Here is a 6,402-nt window from a genome sequence, read left to right as displayed (position 1 = left end):
AATTGCAAAAGTTAGGACCACGGTGCGTGATAAATGCTCAGTGAAGATGGAAAAGGCCTTGCCTTTGAGAGTGGAAGACGTGCATAAAACATGTCCCGACTGACCACCTGTGCTTTGCCAGGCAGCATCGAACTTGAAAGACAGCTTCAGCAAGGGGTCCCCTAAAATGAGTGACACCTCGCCACTTCCTACAAATGAAGGATGGTCACACAGACTCAGGAATAGGTTTGGACTAAAAAATATGAAAATCACTGGCAAGCATGGTTATAATTATTTTATCATTACTTGTTCTTAATCTCGTAGTATGCCTAATTTAGAAATTAAACTTAATCTTAAACATGGATTATATATAGTATATATACCACACTGAGGAAAACAGTATGGTATATAAAGGGTTCAGTGCTGTGAGTGATTTCAGGTATTGGAACATATCCCCACAGACAAGGGCGGATGGCTATATTTACATATCCTGTTAATCTCAGGTATGGCCAGCTTTCTTTTTTTAATCCCCCAATATTCCCTTCTTCTTTCCTTCCACACCAATAGAATTTTTAGCTGAGTGCATGGCTGCTCAAAATAAAGACTGTGTATCTCAGCCTCCCTTGCAGCTAAGTGTGATTCCGTCAACTGACAGCATGTGAGCATCTGAGGAACTTCCAGAAAGATAGTTGGCATATGCCCTTCACCCTTTCATTATTCCTTCCTTCACATGCTGCCTGGAATTCTAGTCTAGCCTTCCTCTTGAAACCACAAAGATAGTGGCACAGCCCAGGCAGGGGGAGGTGAAGCCAAAGAAAACTGAGCCTGCAGATTTGGAGTGAAACACCTATCTGCCCAACACTGTACATGAATGTGTACAGAATTGGGATAAAACCCCTATTCTGTTTATGCTGATGTTATTTGACAACTTTCTGTTATATGCAGCCAAACCCAATACTAATTGAGATATAAGTATTACAATTAACTAGTTATTGGTTTAAACAAAGATTATGTAAAAGGTATTTATAAGAATAAAATCACAGAAGTCAAATTGTAAGCCAAATTATCATCTACGAGACTAAACATATAATGATTTTTGTTGTTGTTTTTAAAAAATATATATTTTATTGACTTTTTACAGAGAGGAAGAGAAAGGATAGAGCTAGAAACATTGATGAGAGAGAGACATCCATCAGCTGCCTCTTGCACACCCCCTACTGGGGATGTACCCGCAACCAAGGTACATGCCCTTGACCGGAATCAAACCCGGGACCTTTTGGTCCTCAGGCCGACGCTCTATCCACTGAGCCAAACCGGTATCGGCTACAATGATGTTTTTAAAAGCATATTCAGTGGCCTATTCAGTTAATTGTATTGTATCAGGCCCGGTATCAGACTCTAAGAATGCCCTAATGAATAAGCCACCGCCAGCGCCCTCCTGCATCTCACACCCGGGGAAACTGTAAGACAGTTCTGATAGTAGGACTCAGCAGAAGGTGCTAGGGCACACCCTCCTGCAGCTGGGAAAGGGCCAGGTAATGCTTGCTCAGAGCCCAGGTCCCCCTGAGGCCTGAAGAACCAATGGGAGCTCCGCAGACCAAGAAGAAGAAAGAAGCAGATGCGGGCGGTGGGCTCTGTGGCTGTGGAAACTGGGAACAGAGGGCGCACAGACTTGTGGAGGGCTGCAGGAAAGGCAATTAGAGAGGAGGGCTGTTCATGCAGAACTGCGCTGGAACGTGACACAACGGTGTTCTCTGACGGGGCAATAGAGAGGCCCACGTGGACACGGAACGGGGCTTAAGGAGAATTCCGTTTTCAGGAGTGAAAAAGGAAGTCCCCAACAGACCTGTGGAAAAGGGCTGGTCAGCTTCCCTTTGAACTCAGTTGGGGCTGCAGACAATTAGCCAATGTGCAGCGGCACCAGTGCACGCAACGGCGGCCGGCGGGCCACCCCCGAGGGCCAGAGGGGGTGTGGGGGAGAGGCTGAGGGAGTGGGGTCTTGTGAGACTGAAAAGCAGATGGAATAAAAGTCATGGGGGAGGATGAAGGCTGTGGGTGTAGGCTGCCCATGGACGCACTTCAGACCTGGGCAGTGGCAGGAGACGCCCCTACTGAACGAGGGGGAGCCAGGCCTGGGGTTGGAATGGCAGCCTGGGGCCGAGGGGCAGAGCAGGGAGTTTTGCTTGAGACGAGCTGGGGGAATGCAGATTCCAGCCCAAGTCCAGGAGTGTGTGTGCTGAGGGAGGAAGAGGAGGAATACTTGGAGAAGACTAGGGAGGCAGTCCCTTCACATAGGGAGGGGCTGAGGATAAGTCAGAAAAGTCAGGGCATGGCATCAGGCATGTTGCACAAACAGGTCTCCAGCCAGGGTCCCACTGTGGGCTTCCAGACTGCTTTGTTTAAAAATATTTTTCGTTCTGAAACCAATTTGGCTCAGTGGATAGAGCATCTGCCTGCAGACTGAAAGGTCCCAGGTTCGATTCCAGTCAAGGGCATGTACCTTGGTTGTGGGCACATCCCCAGTGGGGGGTGTGCAGGAAAAGGATGATCGATGTTTCTAACTCTCTATCCCTCTTTCTTCCTCTCTATAAAAAAAAAATCAATAAACTATTAAAAAATTTTTTAAAAAATATCTATTTTTATTGATTTCAGAAAGGAAGGGAGAGGGAGAGAGAGACAGAAACATCAACGATGAGAGAGAATCATTGATCGGCTGCCTCCTGCACGCCCCCTACTGGGGATGGAGCCTGCAACCCTAAGCAACCCCAGTATGTGCCCTGACCAGAACCCAACCGTGACCTTCTGGTTCAAGGTCGATGCTCAACCATTGGGGCTATGCTGGCTAAGCTTGTTCCCTTTCTCGGTCTCAACAGGATGAGAACAGTCTCTACTGAGCAGGTAAAAGATTATTTCGGAGTTTGTTAGCTTCAAGTGCCACCTACACTTCTTCCAGGGATATTTAAGTTTTAAGGAGCAATTTTAGAACATTAAAAACTTTAGGATTCAAAAGAATGAGACCCTAATGGTGGACTGGCAGAGGGGAGGGTGACGTACCCAGTCAGGCATCACCCCCTCTGCCCACGGGGGGCTTGTTAGAAGCTGCAGAGAGGCGGCTGGAGCATGGCCACCGGCTCTCCTGCCCTCGTAGAGTGTGGCTCACTCCCAAGGGCAGAAGGGCTCAAAACTCGGTGCTAGCTTCCTTTGATTTATTTGACCACCCATATAGCGTGCACAATAGCTGTCTGCACGTAAGTTCTCAAACCTGGGAGGATCATTAACCGCTGGCCAAATATTTCAAACTTGGGTGAAGGAGTCAAGGATGATAGATGTGCTTTTGCTGCCACTTTATCCTTCGGGTTGATCACTGATCAATAATAACAAATCATATCGTCATTATAGAATCTCTTCCTCTCTTAACCTTTGACAGTGGGCACTGAGCAAGATAATACTTTATTAAATATTTCCCTTGTTCTTCCTTATCCATTTTTATTAGTTTTTTCTCTCACCTTCTTATACATACAAATATCACCTTGCTCTTTTTTTTTTTTTACATGTTAGTAGTGGAACGATCCATCCTTTTTACTTGCAAAGGGTGAACAGAAAGCTACTATACTTCTCTAAGACAATTACAGTTTTCTTCACCTTAAGAAGAAATCACTTTGCCCTTGAAGGACACATAGAACATAACAAAACCCAGAGTGTATCCAAGTCTGCTGTACTTGATTCTTTTTTATAGCAAGTGCTCCAGTTGTCTGTAATATCAGCTATTACTCATAAACAAGTGCAAGTGTATGTGACTCCCCTTTAGGGAATCTGAGTTTTTGAAAAAGTAATGTATTTCCTTCGTGTATATATAATGATTTCCATGAAAACTAAATGTCTCTAAGTCCAACACAGAAGGTTTAGAACAATCCTGGTAACCATTTGTGCTCTATTTTAGTGTCGGTGGTATCCATTATCCATTATCCATTTGATCCTCACATCAGCACTGTGAGGTGGTCAAGATGGGAATGCATTGTCCAATTTATAAATGTGGAAGCTAAGTTTCAGACATAACGTGCAGAAGATATGAAATAAGCTGATTTCGACCTGATCTTTTTATTCCAAATCCCATCCTCTTTCCACTACACTTCTGCTAGTCGTTACCATCGGCATATCTCTGCTGGGCCAGCTGTTTATTTTCAATGTCAATTGGCTCGAAATCACGGCTAAATAACCAACAAGGGTAGCAAATGGCAATCTTAAATATGTTTCTTTCAACATCAACCAGCTGCCTCTTGCACACCCCCTACCGAGGATGTGCCTGCAACCAATGTACATGCCCTTGACCGGAATCGAACCTGGGACCTTTCAGTCCGCAGACCGACGCTCTACCACTGAGCCAAACCAGTTTCGGCTAAGTTAGTTGTTTTTTAAAATGTGTCACTATAAACTTAAAAAAATTATTGTTGTTAATCCTCATCTGAGGATATTTTCCCCCTGGTTTTTAGAGAGACTGGAAGGTAGGAAGGTAGGAAGGGAGGAAGGTAGGAAGGGGGGAAGGGATGGGGAGAGAAACATTGATGTGAGAGAGAAACATTAATTGGTTGCCTTGTGCACATACCCCAACCAGGCCAGGGGGTGAACTTGCAATCCACTCACATGCATACATGCCCTTACGGGAATAGAACCCAAGACCCTTCATTGCTTGGGTTGGTGTTCTAATCACTGAGTCACACTGGCCAGGGCAACATTTAAAAATTTTTTTCACCACTCCATAAAGTTTGGAAATAAAATTTTTAAAAATTTATTTGAGAGACAGACAGACAATGATTTGTTGTTCTGCTTATTTATGCAGTCATGGGTTGATTCTTATATGCTCCCTAAATGGGGATCAAACCCACAACCTTGGTGCAGATGATGCTTTAACTAACTGAGCTACCTAGCCAGGGCAAGATTTTTAAAAATGTTTAAAAACTGAAAAACAGTTTGCTAAAATTTAAGTATATTTACAGGACTTTTGCCAAATCACAGTGACTAAAATGTTTTCTAAACTCAAAATGATTCTCCAGCATTTACTTTTCCCTTATAATATGTTTATAATAATCATTTGGTGTGTCCTATTGACAGATATGAAACATATTAGAATACTTTTCTATAGAAACAGTAAGTAATTACAATGTATATTTTCTGATTTAAATACTTTAGATACATTACTTGATTTTACTCATATATAATCCCATGTATGTTTTGCTTATTACACTAAAGAAACAAACTTTCCCTCTCTTCTCTTAAAAGTTTTTTTTATTTCTTACTAAATTCTACTTTCTTCCACTAAAATGTAACTAAGTCAACAGAATGGTTGTACAGTAATGAGAAAACCAACAAGGATCTCCTTCAGAGTAAGGCTGAAGGGAAACAATTTGTAGTAGTTAAGATTTATTCCCTTATCCTACCCTCTAAATATTACATCTCTTAACAAAGAATTCTTGTTTCACTTTATTGCAAAGTATGTAGCAGGGCGGTGTTTAGAAACAGTACAGATCGAAATGCACGTATGTTAGTGGTGCTAGCTGTGTGTGAACCCCCCCCCCCAAAAAAAAAACCCCCGAGAAATTCGATTTGTTACAATGACATCTCCTGTAAACAAAATAAAAATATCGAGAGTATCAGGATTAAAAAAAAAAAATCAGTATCAGAGTATTCTTAAAATTAGTAATTGCTATCCTAAAAGTTACTAATAAACAAGGAGCCAGAACTCTGAGCTTAATAGTCTTTCCTTCCACGCCTTCCCTCAATCATAATGAGGGCATTAGTTTCAGCTTCGTTTTGAAGTTTCCGAGTCTGAGTTGAAAGTGAACATTTCTGCCCACTTGCACAGAACAGCCAGGCACTGTTCCAGAATTTCACTTCACAATCCACACACACACACACACACACACTATTTTTGCTATTAGACATGTATCGTCATTGTGACAAACACATCATTGGTTTAAGTAAAATTATATAAGCTTTTTAAAAATGTTATACACTTTGCAATATATATATATATATATGTATTAAATATGTTATTCTTATAGAACAGCTAAGAAAGGAGGAATTCGCTGAAAAATACAGCAATACAAAATGAACCCATTGCCTAGCACCACTAATTCTGTTTGCTTTCCTGTGCCCACCATCGTATATGCTAAAAGGGTCACTGGTCTCCGGCCAGTATTGCCCGGCCCATGCTGGGAGCTGGGGACAATGGCGAGCAGGATGCACCCCCGCTGCGAAGGCAGGCGTGGGGTGTCACTCACACTCCTGCAGGAGGGCGGGCTGCCCGGGTGTACGGCTTTGGGTGCTCTGAGAAGGAGGTATGCCATGGCACCCCTGATCCTCCCTTTGGGTAAATAAATGGGCAAGGGGAGGGGAAACAGCCACTTCTGGGGAAAGGAGGAGACA

At 43.1% G+C, this 6,402-nt stretch overlaps 1 pseudogene; it reads right to left on the bottom strand.

The window, feature by feature from the left end:
• Positions 1-3,528: 3,528 nt before the first annotated feature.
• On the bottom strand, positions 3,529-3,645 carry LOC118718684 (annotated as a pseudogene).
• Between the last annotated feature and the right edge of the window lie 2,757 nt (positions 3,646-6,402).

The sequence above is a fragment of the Pipistrellus kuhlii genome, unplaced genomic scaffold (assembly GCF_014108245.1).
Source record: "Pipistrellus kuhlii isolate mPipKuh1 unplaced genomic scaffold, mPipKuh1.p scaffold_m20_p_14, whole genome shotgun sequence".
NCBI lineage: Eukaryota > Metazoa > Chordata > Mammalia > Chiroptera > Vespertilionidae > Pipistrellus > Pipistrellus kuhlii.
The sequence above is the reverse complement of the archived record's forward strand: the minus strand, read 5'-3'. Positions and strand labels throughout refer to the sequence as shown.